The sequence below is a fragment of the Cynocephalus volans genome, chromosome 2 (assembly GCF_027409185.1).
Source record: "Cynocephalus volans isolate mCynVol1 chromosome 2, mCynVol1.pri, whole genome shotgun sequence".
NCBI lineage: Eukaryota > Metazoa > Chordata > Mammalia > Dermoptera > Cynocephalidae > Cynocephalus > Cynocephalus volans.
The window spans coordinates 39,717,594-39,739,961 of NC_084461.1; the positions used below are offsets into that span (position 1 = coordinate 39,717,594).

Consider the following 22,368-nt stretch of genomic DNA (forward strand, 5'->3'; position numbering starts at 1 on the left):
ATCACATATAATACAGGGAAAGAAAAATATAATGTATAAATAATAAAATATAGAATGCAGATGAGAGCCAGGAAGAATACAAAATGAAGCTAAAACTGTAAAATGCTGATAAAATAAATGTTGGCAAAGTAAACATTATTGCACAAGAAGCTAACATAAATAAATGAAACTTTTTTCAAGATTCTAACCAATAAAATATCAGAGACACCTTCAACTAGCCCTAGAAAAATGGCAAGGAAAACCCACGGGTAGAAAAGATGGTTATATTGCTAAAATAGGAGAAGAATTTTTCATTTGAGTTGTCAGCAAACATGACCTAACCTGCCTGCTTAGCTTTGATGATTTGGGTAATTATTCTACATAGGGGCAGGATATCGACCATGCTTTAGTTGAGCTTTAGGGAAATTCTGTGTAGAACATCATATAAAGGCTGACCTGTTATTGAGCTTGAGAACTTTGCAACCCTGGTCCAGGGAGGTGGTACTTTCCTTCGGCAGAACTGATGTGGTGAAGAAAGTGTTGGCTTAGAGTAAGTAGGCATGGGGCTAGTCCGGCTTTGCCCCTTAGCAGCTGTATGAATTTAGACAAATCATGTTAATTATGGGGTTCAGTTTCTCTAAAGCTACTGATTAGATAAGATCATTTAAGCTGAGGTGTGTGGAAAAAAATATAAAAATAAAACAATTTTTCTTTCTCTTGTTCCTGGATCTGTATAACAGAAGTCCAGGGCTTAGGAAAGGGAAGTATCTTAATTTCTTTCATTTTTCCTTGACTTCTGTCCCTAGTAATATTTCTACGACCAAATGCCAGGTGGGGGGTTTCATAACAATTTGAACTTATTTGAGAATAGGAATACTTTGTGAGATTCTGATGAATCTTTGCTTAGAGGTAGTCACCATTGCAATTTATCAGTACACAATAATTGTATTCACTCGCTCATTCAGCAGGGATCTTTTGAGAGCCTACAATATGCCAGGTATGCATTAGGGTGTAAGGATACAAAGTAATAAGGCATCACTTCTATTCTAAAGAACTCAGTATAATAAATTGAATTTTATGTATTGCATTGGTGTAATGAATATGGTATTGTTGAATAACAACTTGGATACTTTTATGAATAACATTAAAAAATTAGTTAATTGACATCAGTATACTTTTTTAATAGCTACAATTTGCTGCATTTTGATGAACTTAAGATGGTATTTCATCAAATTTAAGATAACATCAGTTACTAGATGCATCACCAGTATCACAACTACTTTGTGGGGGAAAGAAGAAACTGGCACATTCGTGTACATATTGATTTTCAGACATATCCTAGTTTCTGAACTTTAAGAACATTAAAGATATGTGATTTATAATTGAAAAAATACAGTGGGTCAAAATGTAATAAAATACTTAATTCTTAATACTTATTTTTGGAGATGAGCAGGGCTTGGATAGTTAAAAAATAGCAAATTAACTCTAAATCGGAAATACATAGTAACGCATTCCTCCACTTACAGTAGTATAGAAAGGCATTTGACAATGAGGATATCTGCAGCCTTTCAAACAAATCACAAGACCACTTGCAAAGATCTCATTTGCGAGGAGCTGGACAGTGATGCAGCTTCCTGTGACAACCTGTGTTATATATCCCAGATACACATTCTCCACTGAATAGGCCAAAAGGTTATTGAACAGGTTATGCCTAATTGCCATTCTCACTTAGAATATGGGAGTAGGAAATAGAACAAATATTGTTCCTTTTTTTGTATATTTTCTGCACATCATGGGTAATTGCAAATTATAGGTGTAAATAATTGAATTGAGGGTGTTGGCAAGAAGTATAAGCAGCTACAACTGTAACCAGGGCAGGAAAGAACATTTCCAAGCTGCTGTCTTGAAAATACTCACATCAGCCAATGTAGGTGGATGTATTTATTTTTTTGTTTTGTTTGTGTGTGTGTGTGTTTTACATAAATCACATTTCTTGCTCCTCCAAGAATATAGCACATACATAATTACACATATTTACCTATAATGGGCCTAAAATGCATGCTCATACAATTTTTAAAACATCATAATTTCTTGGAAAACTAGGTTTCAAGTGATATATACAGTAAACTTTGGGCCAAGAAGATGTAGAAATGGATCTTGGAGCCAAATCTGATTTATCAAAGAAATTGCTGCCAAAAGTATTTGTTGTAAGTCAGAATTTCTTTTTGTATAAACTTATGGAAAACATTTCTATGTAAGGTACAGTAATATGGTGTGTCATATGACTAAAGTCATCTTGAAATAAGCCAATAAACTATTTGCTTTAAAATATACACATACTTAATGTACTTTAACTTAATTAAAAGCCTGTTGCCTAGAATTGCACCACATTTGATTCTGTAGGATTTTTTCCTGTATAAATCATTCATCTATTACAATGAACTGAATGTTTATGTTCCTCCCAAATTTATATGTTGAAATCCTAATGCCCAAGATGATGCTATTAGGAGGTGGGGCTTTTGGGGGTGATTAGGTCATAAAGACTCGGCCCTCATGAATGGGATTAGTGCCCTTATAAAAAAAACCCAGAAAGCTTTCTTGCCCCCTCTGCCATGTGAGGACACAGCAAAAGGACAGCCATCCCTGAACCAGAAACAGTGCCCTCATTAGACACCAAATCTGCAGGCACCTTGATTTTGGACTTGCCTGCCTTCATAATTTTAAGAAATAAATTTTTGTTGGTTATAAGTCACCCAATATGTAGTAATTTTGTTATAGGAGCCTGAACAAAGACATGCATGAATAGCTGTTTGTCATTTATTCAGTTAAAATTTATGGAACACGGTAGGAGATAGATGAATAAAAACTATAAAGTAATTTGATTGTGTAAGCACATAGGGCTAAGGGCTCTCCTGACTCAGCCCAGGGGAAAAGGGGCAGGGCAAATGCTACAGAGGGGTGAGAACCCAGCTTGGCCTGGGAGTGTATGACCAGTTTAGAACATGCGATTTCCTCAGGGATGGTGCAGCCCCAGCAGTGCCGCTCAAAGTAGCTGACCTGCCAACTGTCGGTTAAGGTCCCCAAAGAGATAAAGAGCTTATGCCAGCATTCAGGTAAATGAACTGCTTTTCATCAAGAAAGACTGGCTACCAACAAAAAGTCAGTTCAAATGCTGACACCATCATTGAGAAAGGCTGGCTACCGAAAACAGTCAGCTGGACTGTGTGTAAAAACACAGCTGTAAACAGTGTGTTTAGTGGCATAGAATACATAGTTGCACTTTCTGGTGCAAGCTCATGGACTGAAATAAACAGTTTGCAAACTGTCACCAGACTGGGGACCATAAAACTGGCTATAGGGATTTAAGGTGGAGATCATTAAATAGACTGAACCAAATTAGTGACATAGTGCCAGGAGGGATGGAGACAATGGCACAAATTCTAGGAATATCTAGGAGGAAGAATATATAAAACTTGGGGGATAATTGGATATGGGGATGAGATTAAGCAAGATAGTAACTGAGTATTCAAAAATTTCTGGCTTAGGCAACTCGTATTTATCAACACAGGTATACATGCAAACAAGTTTGGTGGCAAGATGATGGGATCAGTTCTGAATATATTGTGTGTTAGAAAGATAACTGTGGGACAGCTCAGTAGACATTTGGAGATATAAATCAGGTTATCAGGCAAGAGGTCTTGACTGAGAGATTAAAAAGTTAGTGGAATTAATAGTGGATGAACGACTGGTTGTATGTGGAATTAGCCAGGAGAGTATAAAAAGTAGGAAGAGAAGAGAAGCAAAGACTGAGGGGACAACACTGATGGGTAGTAGACTGAAGAGGAGGAATGTTTAAGGACCAAGAATGAGCAATGGAAAATGTTGAGAAAAAAATGAGAAGAATGTTACTGCAGCTAATGCTAGAAAGAGCTTCAAGGAGGAGAGTGTCAACATTGTCAGATTCTCCAGGTAATGATTGCGAAGTTTATTAGATTTGAGATTTGTTCATTTATTCAACAGATATTTACTGAGTGCCTTTTAAAAATGTACCAGATACTGGAGATTCAATAATGAACAAAAATTGATCTGTTCTTGTTCTCATGGACATTACAGTATCACTGGGGAGACAGATATTAATCAAATAGCTACTAAAATATATGTAAAATTGCAACTCTGATAATTTCCATGAAGCAAAGATACATAGTGACCTTAATAAAAATAGGCCCTCCAAACCTAAGGGTACTAGAGATGGTGGGTGGAGGGAGGAAAGGGGGTTGGCAAATGATTGGTTGGATAAGGGGCATAAAGAATGATTATAACCTGTAATAATGAATATGCTATTAAGAAAAAACAAAAATAGGTTCTCTGAAGAGGTAAAGAGCAAAATCCAGATTTGCAAGTCCCTTCGTTGACCTACGGTTTTTTATTGCTTGGCAATTGCATTCCCAACTTTCCTTCAAGGGCTCCAGTTCTTTCATAAGCATTAATCTATAGCTTTTACTAAAACAATTGTTTAACAAGAAGATCATCACCTTCAGATGTCTTGAGTCCCTGATTCATCATTTAACTAGTTGAACAGACGTGGGCTAACTTTCTGTGCTCTAAATTCCCTTATAGTAAAAACCCCTATATATTCCCGATTGGAATCGAGACAGGTAACACATTCAAAATTATTTCATAAGACAAACAGAAGAGAACAAAGGTTGGTCGTTATTATTTTGGGAAGCAGTGTGGTGTGTGGAAATTTCACTGGACTTGGTTGTTAGACTGAGTTAGTTGTGTTCTTGGTTCTATCACTAATGGCATAAATTTGGGTACTCATTGAACTTCTTTTGCTCTCAGTTTACCTATTTGTGAAATAGAAATAAAAGTACTTATCTCAGGAGCATACGGAAAGTAGGAAAATGCTTAGCAACGCATAAAGCATGGGTTGGCCAACCAGACCCCAGCATTATCTTTTTCAGGCTCCAGGTTAATAATTTCTAAGTCGTTAAGTTTAAGAAATGACAGATCAGAGTTTGTGCACCTTGCAGTGGGCTTAACTCACTAAGCAGCCAGCAGTTCAGGGTCATATGCTTGTTCACTTTTCCAGTCTTGTTCTGGGATCTTTCCCCAGTAGTTCCCTTGGTTCTAGCTATAGCCAACTAGTTGTATTTCCTTAGTCTTCCCCCCGTGTCCTGTCTGTGCTGTATATTCTGTGCAAAATGGCTTTTCCCCTTCATTACTCTGAAGAACTTCTGCTCATTCTTTAAGATTAAATTTAAAAGTCACTTCCCCAAGGTGGAATTATGTGTGCCTCTCATAACACTTACATGTTGTACCAGAATTATTTGTTTCATCATTTTCTTCAGAGAGTGGTCTAGTTGGAGACATATTTGGGAAACATTTAAAAAATGGGAGGTAGTTGAGGCCGCACTTGGATGATCCACAGAAATCAGAGTGTCTAGAGAAAGATTTGGGAGAATTAGAATATTTAAAGGCTAGTTAGGAAGTGGATGAAACAGCATGAGTAAGTGAGATAGAAAGTGGGCAGAGAGTATGGAGGCAAACTAGGAGCCTGTGGGGTTGGGGAACGTAAAGGAAGAGAAGTCAGATGCTGGCAAGGAGTCAGGTAAGATGAGAACTGAAAATGTCCTTTGAATTTAGCAAAAGAATAGTTAGTGATGTTAGAGAGAGTCATTTTGGATACATGAAAGCCACTGGATTGAGAAGTGCACTGAAAGAGGAAAGAGAGACAGCTAGTTGGTACTTTAGCAGCAAATTGGGTTGATCTTTTATCTTTAGTTCATGGTCTCATCTTTATCCCTGGCCTTTTCTCACTGCCCTTTTCTCTCATAGGTCCCTGTTTTTATGGATTTTATTTGCATTATTTATTTGAACTTTCATACTTTTAATTACCAATATGTTTACTTATAAAAATATATGATTTTGGGTTTTCAAAAAAATTATCTAAATGCTGTTGTACTACACATATTCTTCTGTTTCTTGAATCTCTCATTCGGTCACTCAACACTGTGTTTTTCTAGTCCATCCAGACTATATGGACCTAGTTTGTTTTTTTCCTTGTTGTATCATAGTCTATTTTGTGCATGTATGGGATTTATTTCTCAGTTTTTTAAGATGAAAATTTAGGTTGTTCTCAAACCTTTAATATCACAAATTATGATGTAATGAACACTATTGTACATGTCTTTTGTAATTGGTATAGAAGTTTCTCTGGGTTATATGCACAGGAGTGGGTTTATTGAATTACTGAATATGCACAGACTCAGTTTCACAAAGTATTGCTGAATTATGCTGTAGAATGGCTGGCCAGGTTACATTCCTGCCAGCTGCATGTGGGGTTCCCATTTCCTCCTATACTTCTTTGTATTTGATTCTGATATTTTGATTTGGGGCATTTAGGTTTTTTTTTTTTTTTTTTGACTTGCAGTGATATTTTAAGGTGAATATCATGAAAGTAAATGATTAGATCTATATAGTGAAATTTAAGGAAAAAATGAATATATGCTCAACTAACCCTCAAATATTTTATAATGAAATTATTAAATTCAGGCCATTTTTTTCACGGTTGGCTACATCTCTTCTTGCTTGAATTGCTGTTCCCCCTCATTTATTTGGTGTGATTAAAGAGTCCAAGAGCTAAATAAAATATTCATAGAGAAATCCATGGAAACAAAATTCTCTGGAACTTAAAGTGAACAATTACAGATAAATAGTAGCCTGCTTGGCAGTTATGAGTTATCTTAAACTGTTAGTGGAAAGATATTCCTAGACACTGCTTATTTTCCAATCATTTTTCTTTCCGAGTTTTAAGTTGATTGAGAAAACTTCCTGAAATTGCTGGGAGCACATTGAAATGACAATAAAGTTCCATGGAAGTTATAGAATTAAGAAAAATGAATATGTAGTTCATATTCTTGTTACCTATTTGCATGTTTTTTGTTGGTATTTATATTGGCATTTACGATAACTTTACAGCTCCTTCCTCCTCTCTTCCCATTAGCTATGGATAGAAGTATTTCCAATCAAAGTACTTCATTCTTTGGAAATCACCATATTGAAGGGATACCTGCACTCCCATATTTATTGTAGCTCTATCTACAATGGCTAAGAGTTAGAACCAACCTAAATACCCATGGATGGATGACTGGCTAAGGAAAATATGGTGTGTGTGTGTGTGTGTAAGATAGAATACTGCTCTGCCATACAAAGAATAAAATTCTGCCAGTTGCAACAACATGGATAAACTTAGAGAAAATTATGTTATGTGAGATAAGCCAGGAACAGAAAGAGAAATACTGTATGACCTCATTCATAAGTAGTAGCAAATAAATAAATAAATAAATAAATAAAAGAGAAAGAAAGAAAGAAAAATACAACACAATAGTGTGTTGAACTTCCAAAACGAGGGAACAAAACTTAGGCTACTAGAGGTGGGAAAGGGGAAGAGAGAGGGACTTAGCAAGTGTAGTGGATTGAATTGTGTCTCCCCAAACTCACTGAAGCTTGAACTGTGTTCCCCAAGTTTTATGTATTAGAAATTTGACCCCCACTGTGACTGTTAAGAGGGTGGGTAATCCTATTATGGTAATTGAAAGGTGGAGGCTTGAAGAGGTGATTAGATTGTAGGACCGTGCCATAGTGAACGGATTAAAAACGGTGGTCAGGGGCGTGGTTCTGAGGGCAAAAAAAATGAAGAGAGAAAAGAGTCTGTCTCTCTTTCTCTGCTCTATCTGCTTCCACCATCTTGCAATATGAGGGGTCACTGTTACCAATACCGGATGCATTACTTGGACTTTGAACTTCCCAGACTCAGAAATTGTAAGTAATAAATTTCGTTTTCTTACAACTCATCCAGTTTTAGGTATTTTGTTATAAGCAACAGAAGCAGACTAATACAGTGAGAAATTGGTAAAGGGCCACAAAAAATGATTACATTATATAATGTTGAATATACTAATTATCCTGACTTGAGCATGACATATTGCACACAGGTACTGATTTTCAATGCCATATCCCACAGATATATACAGTCAATTATGTGTGAATAGGAAAAAACCCACAATAAAACAAAGTACTTCATTCCTGCTTATACTCCACATTATCTATCAGAGGGTTGTTGTAGTTTACCCACTCAAATTCAAGTATTTTCACAACAAACAGGATTTTTAAAATACTGTTTAATTGTAAATTTATACTACAAGTGATAAAAAAAATTTTTTTGGATAAAAATAACCAAACAAGCACATTGTCTATATCCTAGCTCACTGTATATTTTTCTGACTTTTTGTGTTGAATTCCATTTTTTATCCCACTATTCCTATTGACTGAAGAAATAATTATCTTTTAGGTTATTTTAATGGGTAAGAAATAGAGAGATGCTCCAATTGCCTTACTTAATAGGGTTAATTGTAATGATACCCTGGGAAATAAAGAAGCAAGAAACAGTTTCAACCATTAAATATTAAGGCCTCAAGGTGACTGCGATGTATTTTAGGATATAGTTCTTTATAGCTCTGACACCCTAATGATCAGAAACTCAGTGTATTAGTCCATTTTTGTGTTGAATACCCGAAACTGGGTAATTTATAAAGAAATACTTGAAACCGAGTAATTTATAAAGAAAAGATGTTTATTTGGCTCATGATTCTGGGATGACTGCATCTGGCACAAGCCTCAGGCTGCTTCTACTCATGGCGGAAACAGTAGGCAGCCAGTGGGTGCAAGCAGAAAGAGGAAGCAAGAGAGAGGGGGAGGGGAGGTGCCAGGGTCCTTTAGACAACAAGCTGTCTTGGGAACTAATAGAGCGAGAACACATTCACTACTCCCATATCCCTGCCTCAGGGAGGGCATTAACCTATTCATGAGGGATTTGCTCCCATGACACAAACATCTTCCAATGCTGCCACATTGGGGATCAGATTTCAACATGAACTTTGGAGGGACAACATATCCAAATCCTATCACTCAGAAACTCATTGCTCCCTATTCTATCTGCCACCATTATGTTGACACTTCTTGCTATTTCTGCATCTACTGGCCCTGACACTTCTTCCTGACCCTCTCTTTGTAAATGTCAAGTTCAATCTCCCCCACAAAAGGGGGATATAGATAATCATCATCCATTTTCAGTTCCCCTTCCCCAAACTGGGCCAAGTTCTCATACGAGATTACCTTGCAGTCTGCTAGCCAGTCACTAATGGCTGTATCTCAGTCAGATGCTCATCCCTGGTCCAATCACTGTGGATAGGGTATCAGGATCCCTCATGTGTGAGCAAGTGGGCACAGCAGGACTCTACGACTTCCATGAAGTGGCCAATAAAACTAGAAAGTACCTTGCTTGACCAGAAAAATACAGATTACATCTGACTATTTTGTTAAACATGTAGGAGAGATTTACATACTTCATCCACAGGCATTTTCATTTCTGAGATAATTATTTTCCAAGAATTTCCTCCAAAGCTAGTGTGGCCAACTTGTCTTGGGTTTCCTGGGAGTTTCTGAGTTCAGACACTGGAAGTTCTACATCCTGGAAAATTCGGTTCAGAAAACTAGGGTAGTAGGTCATTCTAAAGTCTATTTTTTCACTTTCTTCCTTTCCTTTCTCCCTTCCTTCTACAAGTTTTATTTATTTATTCATTCATTTATTTGGCAAGGATCTGAATCCTTGACCTTGGTGTTATAACTTTGCACTCTAACCAACTGAGTTAACTGACCAGTCCCTCAGAAAGATTTATTGTGTGCCTGTAATATCAATCTCTGTCCCGGGTGGTGGAGAAATAGTAGAGAATGGGACAGATACATTCCATACTCTTTTCAAACTTACAGCCTATAGTGGCAGAGAGAACCTAAAGAAGTAATTCTAAGTATGATGAGTGAGTGGAAAGGCAAAGCACAGTGTGTCCTGGAGAAAGTGCTGGGACCTAGGGGACTCTCCATTTGGTTTAGCTACATGGATCAGAGTGGGCAGTGTGAAAACAATGGAGAACAAGACAGACAAGCTCTCACTGTCAGGGATTACATTCAAATAGGTGTGTGTTTGTATGCAGGGTAGAAGTGCTAATCAACACATAAAGGGAGTGTTCTGAAGAAAACAAAACCAGGTGGTGAGATAGTGGCTTGACAAGAGGTCATGTAGTTAGGGAAATTATCTTTGAGGAGGTGACATTTTAGCTAACACTTGCAAAAGAAGATGGAGGTAGCTATCCATAGTCATGGGAATGGAAAAGAGGCCAGTGCCACTGAAGTTAGAATAGTGAGTGGTAGGAGTTGAGGCCAGAGAAATAAGCAGAGTCCAGATCACATAAAGTCTTGGCTCTTATAGCCATGGTAAGTGCTGTGGGTTAAATGTGTCCCCCAGATGTTCATGTAAAGAATGTTGTATGTTATACTAGGGGGTATGGGTTTTATGCAGAGCAATGACTTGATCTCATTTCAGGGGATAGTTTCCTTCCTGTGTAAGACTATTGAAGATTGAAGTAATATCAACTATACCATTTTGGCTGGAGGGATTAGGAGGTTGATAGTGTCATTCAATGCCACAGAGAATTTAGGAAGAAGCGGTAGCTTATAGAGAAAGAAATTGCTTCATATTCAACACGTTAAATTCAAGAGGGGTGGTGAAGCATGAAAATTACTGGCTAATAATTTTAATGTAAAGCTGATCTTTAAACTAATATTTGGAAGCCATTGTGTTCCCGTACCAGTGGTCAAAGAGATTTGATGATATTAATTCCCCGGAGTAGCAAATACAGAAAGAGAGAACCAGAGATCCTAGGATCATGTCAGAAGAAAAGTGCAATTTTACAGTATTAAATGTTAAATCTCATTTTTGAGTCACTTATAATTGCAAAAATGTGTTGAGCTCAGCAAATAATTGCCCAATAATGATAATCTCCTTACCAAAACAGATTTTCAAGTCCCATACAGACCAACTATAAACAGCCCTTGTTTTAGAGAAGATTATCTGATTCTCGAACTTTTATAATAATGCTAACTAGTTGTCCCTGGAAACATGTAATCAAATTTCAACTTGGTCAGTTACACAAAGTAGTTGACTAGATGGTATTCTTTCATAACAGGAAGATTTAAAATGAGGTTTTAAAGAAAACATGCAGATTATGAATTTTAAGGAAATATTGTAGACAAAAAACATGAGTCTAATGTGTGCCAATTTGCTGCTTTTCTTTGAGCAGCCTATTTTTGGTGAACTGTTAAGTTTGTTTAGCAAGAAAAGTAGTCAGAACAATTGATGATAGCTTCCATTTGATTTGCCCATGAGTCAGAAAGATCCAGCCGATGCTCAGCTCGTTCTTCAGAAGATTGACAAAGGAGCAAATGGAGAAGAAGAAAAAGTGACAAGGGAAGGGAGAGAAGAGGGACAAGTGAAGAGCTGAGGAATAGAAATCCAAGAGTATGGGGGACTAGTCTAAGGTGGTCTTTATGTGTCACTTGGAGAGGGAGGGAGTGGAGAGTAATAGACTAATCTAAGAAGGTTAGTATAAGCCGGGGCAGCCATGAAGACAGAAATGAAAGGAAACTTCCCATTTTCTCATGTCATGATAACAGGTACTCTGAGGTCAGTAAGGTAGATATTATTTCCACTGTGAAGATGAGATAGAGGCATGATGATATAACCTTTACAAATCTCAGAGATAGTAAATACTAGAACTAGAATAAGAGCTACAGCAACCATGTGTTCTTAATTTAACAGCAGAGTCATGATTTCAGATTTCTGCTCAGTGGTAACCATAGAGCATTTTTATTTGTGAAACCATGTGTCTCAGCTTACTAGAAGCCATGTGTTTTGGGTCCTGGTCCAACACTCTTTTCACTATACTCACCACATATCTCCCAGAAGGAGTCTGTCAGATTTTGTAAATCTGACGGATATTATTCCACAACTGATATCGAACAGGGAAGTGAAATCTTCTCACAGTTGGGATGATTTACCCTTAAATTATGGCTAACCACTGAGCAACCTATTTAAAATAGAAGCTTATGTAATATGACTAAACTATGTTCTCCAGAGTGGCATTCGTTTGAATTCAGCAGTAAATATCATGGGAAAAACATATTATTGGTTTTGTATGGAAGAAGAAGTGAAGCATTTTATCCTCCTAACTAAAGTATTGGAACATGCTTGGCAATGTGAATGAGGAGGATATTAGAAATAGGGCTGAGATGTGGTATATCCCAGAAAGAGAAAAATGCCTTGGCATGGTGCTAATCTACTTATCCTTCAGGGTAAAAATGTCATCTGTGATTTAGTATTTAGGAACCACTTTGTCTTAAAAAATAAAAATTTAAGGAGCAGTCATTAATGACTTGGCTAAGTGGAATTTTAAAGTTTAATATTGGTTCAAGAATACAATGCAACACACAATTTTAAGCAAAGCATCTTGATTAGTGAGAAATTCAAATAGGTGCAGACCATATTAGTGAATAGTAGACTGAGGAATGATAGCTTGTCTTGGATGTAGGAAATATGTAAAATGAAGATTCTGAATTATGAACAGTAAAAAGCTTTGAGAGTTTAATAAATTTGGACTGAAGAGTACACTAGTGGGTATATTCTCTGATGTTAAAAATACATCTTGTAGAGAATGTCTTATCTAATGAACTTTTTGCTAGAAGCACAGTATGTCATGTAATCTGGGAATAATTAGAAAAATAGATCTTATAGAGAATCTCTGATCTATAGTACTTTTTGCTGTACAAAAGATGACTGGGTTTCTAGAAAACACTTAAGAAATATCTTACTAGATAATGTAAGGGATTAAAATAATCTCAGAGGTACCTCTGCTCTCAAGAAACTTATAATCAAGTAGTGCGGATAAGACATGCATATGAAGAGCTGATTAGTCTGTCTTTGATTCTCATCTTCCTCTATTTCCTGTCTTATATGTCATTTAGCCAAACTGTATTATCCCCATTTCCATCAAATACTAAACACATTTGAAACTCCTTGTCTTTTCTCACATGGTTCACACTTAGAAAATAGTTCCTTTCTCTAATCTCTGCAAAACCCAAATCCTACCAATCTTTCTGGCCCAGCACGTGTTTGCATTTAGATAAGTTAGAAGAAAGGCTTTCAGCATTGAGGAGGCTGAGAAATTTGACAATGAGGCATTGGAAGTGACCGCAACATGACCTCAACATCCATCCGCCAGGATGTTGAAGTCCCTGAGAACAATGACTGATGGCAGAGTGGAAAGGAGAACTATGAACAAGTGGTGAATAGAATGAAAGAAGATAACAATGTTCTAGAAACTGGTAGATGATGGAAAGTATGGTGAAGAAAAGGTGGCACAAACGGAAGCTTTCTCTTTAGAAGAGCAAAGGAAATTGAGTGGAAATTGCAGACAAGTGGCTTGGAAATAGTGAATGGGAAGCAAGGGAAACTTTTATCAGGATCCCTAGGAGTGGGGTATTCAAGACTGAATATGTAGCCATCTGCCTTGTGCTATCCCCAAAAGGTGGCCTGGTTACATTCAAGAGCAGGAGGTCGAAGGACCAATAATATGAAAGCTTGAGCCCATAGAGATGCCAGGAATTTGTCCCTCATTGAACAGGGCTTCCGCAGAGCAGAGTGAGGGGGATGGATTGGGCAGATCAGATATTGGCATCGGAGGGACCACGTACAATAGGAAAAAAGAGTATGGAGGAAATTGGAGGGGGTGAGATATGATCTGAGGAGGCTGAGAGTGAATAACTGGTTCAGAAAAATGTAGATGAGAAGACAGCAGAGAAGGATATAGTAAGAAAAGGAAATGAATGTGAAAGAAATTGTTATTCTGTATTTTTAAGTATGATTATTTACTGGATTTGAAATCAGTGGGCTGTGGATTTCAGTACTGGCTCCATCAGCTAACAGAGCTTTAAGGCTAGCAAATTAACATGTGTAAGTCTATTTCTTAATCTGTAAAATGGAGGTAATGATACTTGCCAGACCTATATCACAAGGTTGTTTTAAGAACCGTATTAAATATGATTAAGTCATGTTAAGTATGATCATATTAAATATATATTTCTTTAGAAGAAGGAATCTTATTATTTAAGTAAAATTACTTGGTAAACTGTAAATTGCTATTTCAATTCAACAATTAGAATTATTTTTTACTAGAGATTTAGAATTTATCAACCCCCAAATTCCAAGTGGAGAGCTTGGCATGAATAAAGATTATATTGTATGAAGATATACATCTGAAGAATTTGCTTCCTCCACTCAGGAAATCAGCATTTCCTTTTCAGGTGAACTACATGTGAATAGGGTTCAACAGAGTTGCCACAGGGAATTGAGTCCCAGAATCTAATGAAAGGAGATTAAAATTAGTGGAACCTTAAGAGCAGTAATTGTTCTTAGACCTTGGGGTTTTCTTGTAAGAATAAAAAAAAAAAAAAGAAAAGAAAAGAAAGAAAAAGAAGGAAAGAAGGAAAAAGTAAAAGAAAAAACCCTCTATGTCTTTTTTTTCGATCAATCTTATGTCTGTTTCATCCTCCCATGTCCAGGCTGGTCATTTTATTGAAAATTGTTGCCAGTACCATGTGCTGTGTTTAGGAAAAGGGTGCTAGAGGGGAGTAATTACAAGTACTTCTGGCCTTTCATCTAAACCCAGGAATCTTAAGTGACAGCTGTTTGAGGGACTTGTCATTCAATTAAGTGGTTTGAAACTCTGCCAGTGGTTAAAAACTCTGTGGTTCATATGAGTTTGCTGCAACTGGGCCCGCACAGTCTCACCAGAGCACTGGCATTTCATTGGAAACCACTGCTTTGTTGGCCAGAAGGATGCTGGGCAGACATCCTGACCAAGATGTTTATTTCTTAGGGGCAAAAATCACAATGGAAATTGGACCAGAGTCTAGCAGAAAATGATTTTTCCCCCCAAATGTATAATATGGCAGTTAGAAATGAAATGACTGTGTATGTTTGTAGTCCACCAAGAAGATGCAGAAAGGGTTAGTACAAGAGGTGAATGAGATTTTCTTTTTACTCTTTCTTTCCTTCTCACCAAATGGAGATACCATTTCTACCTTAACCAATCATTAAATTTCTCTTTCACAAATGGTATTGCACTAGCTGCCTGCGGGATGAAAAGAAAGTAGAAAACAAAGTGCTTTCTAGAATTTGCCATGAGTAGGGGAAGTTGCAACAGATGGTGAACAATTTCGAGACAATTTGATAAGCCATGGTGGGACTGCCAAGTTCAGATAGAGTTCAGGAGAGTCTGAGAGTAGGAAATGACCTGTGAGTTTCTTAATGGGGGAGAGAAAGAGAACGTCACTCACTCGATGCTGCAAGAGATGAAGGGCACTGCCCAAGATAGTTCTACAGACGACAGCCTGCTCTATCTCTCTTTGTTTCCTCTATTTTGGTTGGCCTCTGTCTTTTATTTTGTTGTAATTGCATTGTCCTATACAATGGAAGTCAAATATTATTTATGAAGTTATCATTCCTCCTGTGTTTCATAGATACAATATTGCTTTTTACTCTGAAAAGTGGTTAGGGTTGTCCTGATGAAGTAAGTCCATTTTAGTGAATAAATTCCTAATCTTTAGGACCTTTAGAATATTATGCTAAACCTTTTAAAGCCATATTACTAAAACCTTTAAAGCCATTATAGCTGTAAATCAGGAGATTATTTCTTAGAACTCATCCTATAGGCTAGTAGAAACTGCATGAAATGTTCTTACCTCAATTTTATGTGATTCCAATTTACACAAGCAAGTTGAATGTGTTGTGGAACTAATGTAAGATAAAGATACTTAAGTATAAAAAGGCAAAATATTTCATGTCCTTCCTTGATGTCATCCAAATTACCTATTGTCAGAATAATGTTGCCTTTATTTTAAATTTGATGGTCAAGCAAAAAGCCTTTCTTATCAGTCTGTCCATGCACCATGAATTAAAGAAGCCCATTCTCTAAGAACAAAGAACATCCCCGTTCAAAAATTGCCCCCTGTAACCCTAACCTGATACCTGTTTGCCTTTAAACCTTCCACTGTAGATCATTCCTCAGGCACACAGAGGCATCTCCTCTCCCAGCTCCACATTTATCAGCAGAAAAAAAGCAAACACCGCCATTTCAGGTACACAGTGTCTCCACACCTATTACGGTGGAGGGCAGTTGTGACCTCACCCTGGCCCAAACCACCCACAAGTAGCCTTTGATGTTACTGGAGCCTTATGTTTTAATACAGTCTAAACATCCCACGTTTGAACTTGTTTCCAGCCATATTAGAAGTGATATCAAAGACGGTTGCATGTTAACCGTCTTTCACCCTAAGACAGGGCAATGGGCAAGAAAAAGCTTGGTGAGACTGTTTTGTCCCTGTTTTTAACTCTCCTGACCATCTACATTCCATCCTTTCTTCCCCACACTTACCCACATGCCACATGTCTGTCACTGGTGGGGACAGACTGGTTCTGGGAAAAGAAAGAGCCCTCTGGGAAAATGAACCCACTCCTTTTTACAAGCTAAAAAAATGTTCCACAAGAGCTCATTCTACATTGACTTTTCTCAGCAGAGTGGGTGACATTCATATTTGGGGTTAGGCACTTGGTGGATTTATAGCACAATGAGAGAGCTGTCACAGGATGATGGTAATTAGCAAGTGGGCCAAGGAAGCCAGGAGTTCCAAGTTTCATTTTCCAGACTTAAAGCTGGTGACCTTTGAGCAGGAAGCTTAACATTACATGGTACAAGAAATTCATTTTACAGGTCAGGATATATATTCTTGGTGTCAAATAGGATCAGGCCCTTAATGAAAAAAGATTCAGTGATCAAATTAGGTCAAGTATGGACTGATGTTGAAATGCTCTGGGGAGCTACCTTTCATTATAACACATGTACACACACAGGAGTTAAATCTTATGTTAAGACACTTAAAGGTCATTTTTGTTTATGGACTCACAATAATAACAACAACACACATTTCCTGTGTGACTATGTGTCTCATACTTTTCTAAGCACTCGATAGATTTAAATTCATTTAACCCTCACAACAACGCTATGAGGTAGATCTACTACTATCATTCCAATTTTCCAGATGGGACAACTGAGGCAGAAAGAAGCAGAGGAACTAAGTTAAGGTCAGTGGCTAGGGAGTGGCAGCGGTCAGATCTATAGCCACTCGTTTGGCTGCTGAGTCCATGCCCTAAACCACCGCCTTGTATTATGTTTCTGACAGTATCTGATTGAAAAAGTCAGGTATACAACTTCTGCTTTTTTCACAAGTTTTTAAATTGAAATGATCAGATTAGATTGATTTTTTTAAGGAAGAAACACTTCTATATTTGTGTTCCTATCATTGTGTCTGCACAGTGATATATAAATATTCCACAGATCAGCTTCTGTGCTTTCCTGCCAAGCAACAAATGTTTACAAGGAAGAAAACCCTTCCAAAGCTTTGACTAAATTGCCCCATCTGCATACTTCTCTGGAGAGAAAAATGTCTGTGGAAATTTCTTGACTTTACTTTCTTTGAAATTGTTGAAACCTTTTATTACCAAATAGTACACTGCTAAAAGTAAAACTTCCTCTGTGCTCTAAAATTTGGCCCAGTTGGTTAATCTTTCAGGAGTGTTGAAAATGGGGCTTTAATTAGCAATTTTATCAGTTAACCCAGTCACTCAGCTCTAGTTCTTATCTGAGTCCTTGGGAGTGCAGTCGCTTAGGGACATCAGAAAAAGGCCGACTTGTCAGTGTGACAGTTGAGAGGACTTCTGTGGAGGAGAAGAAAAAAAGATCTCAGAAATGGACAGTATTAAATGGAATCTGATACCAATCCAAAAGAAACGATCTCAGCAAAGGAACCCAGAATAGGACTTGGTTCCTCTTGTATTTCTGTGTAATCCTCTATGGTATGTCACCTTTGTTAGTCAAGACAGAGTCAGTAGTCTTGAGCAGTGTAAAGACAGGACCTAAAACAAGTGAGATTTCAAACCCAGTTAGTCACTGAGTTGAATATAACTCTGGAGTGGTTCTTCACTCTCCAAAACCAAAGATGAGTTTGGAAAATTAACATAGGGCTCATAGAACTCAGTTTCCTGGTGGAAGAGAGAAAAATCCCAATAACATGAAGTGTATAGAAAGAATATTAACTTTTTCCTTTCTCTAATGCAATCTGATCAGGAGGCTTAAATCTTTTTCTAAATTTCTTTTATTTTTTTCCTGTGGTATCTTTTATTAATTACATTCAGGATTTCTAAACATCTTGTGTTCCCCTGTATTTGGACTGTATTAAAATGTATCACTACCTGGAAGTAAACTTCTACTTCTTCAGAAATGAAAAACACTTAAGCTATAAAATGAAGATTCATAATTTCATTATCTCAGCATGAGCCTGCGATCATTGCAACAGCAGAGTAACAGGGAAAAAAATTCCATAAGGGAAACATTGGAGCCAGGAGATATTTATGCTTGCCTAAGCAGTTCTGATGATTTGATAGCTGAAATGTTTATGCTTTTGTGCACTTAGATAATGTACTTAGGACATCTATTTTAAACAACAGATAATCGGAGTGCTGTACTGAGGGGGCTGACATAGAGGTAGTTCATATCTGAAAATTATTAAAACAAACTTAGATGGTTGTAACATAGATTGACTATTTTTGGCAAAGCAATACCTAGCATTTCATGCTAAAAAATAATAGTGTTTTAGATTTATTATAAAACTACAGAAAAACACATTTTTCTTCAGAAGCAGAAGGGTGGAACATTAGTTAGAGCTTAAGAAAAATTTACTCTGTTCTTATTTTTCATTCATCTATGCTTGAAAAGTAAAATTGGTATATGACTTTATTTTGTCTTTTGTTCTGCATTCTTTTTTCCTCTTTATTGTTGACCTAATTTTGAAGTAGCTAAATGTGCCAAAATCAAAGACCAGGTTAAAATTTCTCTGTAGGATATTGGATGTCCCTGCCATTGTTCTCATAATAAGAGGTTTGTTTAGCTGCTTTGATTTCCACAAGCTTGATAGCCCCTTCTCTGAGAAAGAATGCCTCTTGCCTAAAGTTTTCTCGCAAGTAAGCGAGCTAAATATCGTGCCAATCTTTGAACTTGGAGCAAGTTGGAATCTTTGCTGCTTTCACTTACTTATAGAGATATTGGAAATTATGAGCAAATAAAATGCAGAACTCAGCTTAATAGGATTTATTAGGCTTGTGTTTTCTACATATAAACTCTATAGGAGATTTGAATCTTATGCTTTGCTAGTTCCAATAGTGGGACATGGCAACACAATTCCAGGCTCTTCATGGGGCTAAAAATTTCTCAGGATTTAATGACAGTAATAGTTATATATAATAACTGTATATACACATATATACAAGGATACTTCAAAAAAGTTTATGGAATGATTTGCATTTTCTTTTAATTCTATTTTTCCATGGAGTTTTTGAAGCATCCTGATATATATACACACATAGATAATAACTAATAACTTCAACCAGTTATGAGGGAGTTTCCAACATCTCTCTTACTGACTATTGCTTCGTAATTTCCCATTTCACGCCCTTTGGTACCCAGATTCCGACATCTATCTGGGAGCTACTAATCTGTTGATCTATCCACCTTTCGTTGTCCCTCGCTACTCTCATATTCTCTCTTTCCTCCTTATCTGGCCCAGATTCTATGATTGTAATCACTTACTCGTATATGCCTGCAGCTGCTTGCTCTTTCTCACGCTGCTGTACTAACTTCTTGTCTGCTCTGATCCTGTTCAGCTGAACATGGCTGGAAAAATACACACCCGCAAGCTGACTGGCTTCATTTGAAATCCATGATCACTAACCACGAGTGAGCCCTCAGATATGCACAATCCTTTTACTTTACTCTGCTTACTGTCCCTATCTCCTGGTGGAGCAATGGTTCTTAACTGGGTCAATTTTGACCCCAGGGGAAATGTGGTTATGTCTGGAGACATTTTTGGTTATCACAACCTTGGGGAAGGAGTGCTACTGGCATCTAGGTGGATAGAGAGTGAGATGCTGCTAACATCCCAGGATGCACAGACAGCCCCAACCACAAAGAATTATCCTCCTCAAAATGTCTATAGTGCCAAGGTTGAGAATCCCCTTGTAGAGCATTTCATATCCTTCCTCTCTTTAAACCTCTAACCCTCCTTCCTATCTGTACTTTCAGCTCATGATTTTACGTCTTTTCGCGTCTGAGAAAATGAAAGGAATTGAATGTTTACTTGCTCAAGTTCCCACCAACACACCTCCCTTCCTTCCTGTGTCTGTGCTTTCTTTCCTGTTAAGATGGATGCACATCTCTGGTCCTAGAGAAAGCTGACTCTCCGGCATGTGTGTTAGAACCTATCCCCTCTCCTCAGTCAGGGACAGGGCTCCAAGCTCTGGAAGGGTGAAGTTATAAATTTGCTAAGACCACTCCTTCTTTTGAACCTGAAGAGGTTGAATGGCAGCCTGCAGACTTGAGTGGCATCACTTTGGGAGACATTCTGGTCATACAATATCATGATGAAATGGAATGACTGTTAATGACTAAATGGAACTCTAGAAATGTACCAGTATCTTTTGGCACCCATTTTTCGGGTTATATCTACTGCAAAGGATATCATTTGGGAAGGAGTTTCTGAGAAGTGCTTCCTAGTGGGACTTCAAACTGTGTGGTGTATTGCTCCCAGCAGATGGGTCACTATGCCACTATAAATCTTGGTGATCAATCAAATGCTTAGAAAGTTTCCTGGTTATAACGGACAAAATATAATGACAGTGCCCTTCATGCCACAGTGTGCTATGCACAAATACGTATCAACCTCATTTTTGCTGATGGAAAGCTACTAAGCAGAATAGTGAAAAACAATGGATCAAAACAGTGGGCCTCATGTGGTGGATTTGAGTCCCACCATGAGATGAGGAATGCTGTGGGAGGCCTTACAGCATACTCAAACTAAATTACATTTATCTGTAACTAGCAGTCATTGAACTGTATGAGGGACTGCTTTGGATTGAGTGCTCCCCCAAAACTTGACCCCCACTGCGACAGTATTAAGAGGGTGGGAAATCCTAATTGAAAGGTGGAGCTTTGAAGAGGTGATTAGATTGTAGGACCATGCCTAGTGAATGGATTAAAAATTGTGGCTGCTTAGGCTCCAGATTTTGATAATCTTTTCTACATCGGAAGAGAACATCATGTAGGTGTGGGGATAAAATCGAACCTGGTTAACAATTGACTGATTTCCTTTCAGCACCATGAGGCCTCTGTTGACCACCCTACAAATGCCATCTGCTTCTGGATCTGCAGGAATTCTCCACATGTATGGGCTGAAGTCATCTGAGTATGAAAGAATATCCTGGTCATGATCTCCTGCAAAACAGCAGCTTTTCGTGGTGCATGAGTTGAGTAACCTGACGGTCAAACTGGAACATGGGCAGGCAGGAGTGGATGTCATAGAGTGTAGGGGGCAGGTGACACGCAGGGCCAGGAGCTGAGTCCCGTTGCTGTTGAATCTCATACTCATGGCACAGGAGAGAACTCTTGAGGTTTTTGAACCACTTGTTCCAGAGCGCCACACCTTCCTTTGAATTGCTGTGGCCAATAACTTGGACTCTACAAAGTTGAACATGACATTGTGAAAGGCTGATGGATAGTTTGCCAACCAGAAGGGCTCTCCATGAGGAGACTCCTGGATGTCCCAGATGAGAACCTGGCCGTCATCTGAGGAACTGGCAAAAACGTTGTCATTCACTGGGCTCACCGACAACCCATATACTGTGTCTTCGTGAGCACACGCGTCTCACTGCTTTCAACATCATGGAGGATAACTTGCTTATCATTTCCTCCAGAGAACACTTTGGTGTTCCTGCTGTTGAAAGCCAGGCAACAAACATTGGAATGGTGCTCTTCTATCAGGTGTATGGGCTTGACTCTGGAGTGGATGGCTTGTTCTATGTGTCATCAGAACCTGGTGGTTGCCTCCTCCTGAGACCAGCCACTCACCTCCATTGTTGGAGGATTCAATGGCATTGACACAGCCAAAGTGGCTGAGGAGGTCCTTCTTGTAGAGATTTCTGAAGCCCTGCAGGCATCCCTTTAGAAAATCCTGAGAGAACAGGGTGTCCCCATGCAGGACCCACTGTGACAAGAAGCCCACCATTGACCTCATCAGCAGCATCTTTTCGGAAGTGGTACAAAACCCTTATTTTCCTGACTTAATTAGTTTTCTAAGGTTGCATCATATTATGCATTTTAGGATAGCCTCTGTTTTCTGTACTGTTGAAACTATGCAGTATACAAAATATAGTTTAATGATATTCACTTTCTTTTTAAATTTATTGCTGGGCCAATGAAGATGTTTTGTAAATCCTACCCTCACAAGCTTCCGAAGTAGTTTATGCACTGAAACAAAGGAAGTGAAAAG

General features: G+C 38.0%; 1 pseudogene; it reads right to left on the reverse strand.

Moving 5' to 3' along the window:
• Nucleotides 1-21,075: 21,075 nt before the first annotated feature.
• LOC134370480 (DDB1- and CUL4-associated factor 5-like) lies at nucleotides 21,076-22,122 on the reverse strand (annotated as a pseudogene).
• Between the last annotated feature and the right edge of the window lie 246 nt (nucleotides 22,123-22,368).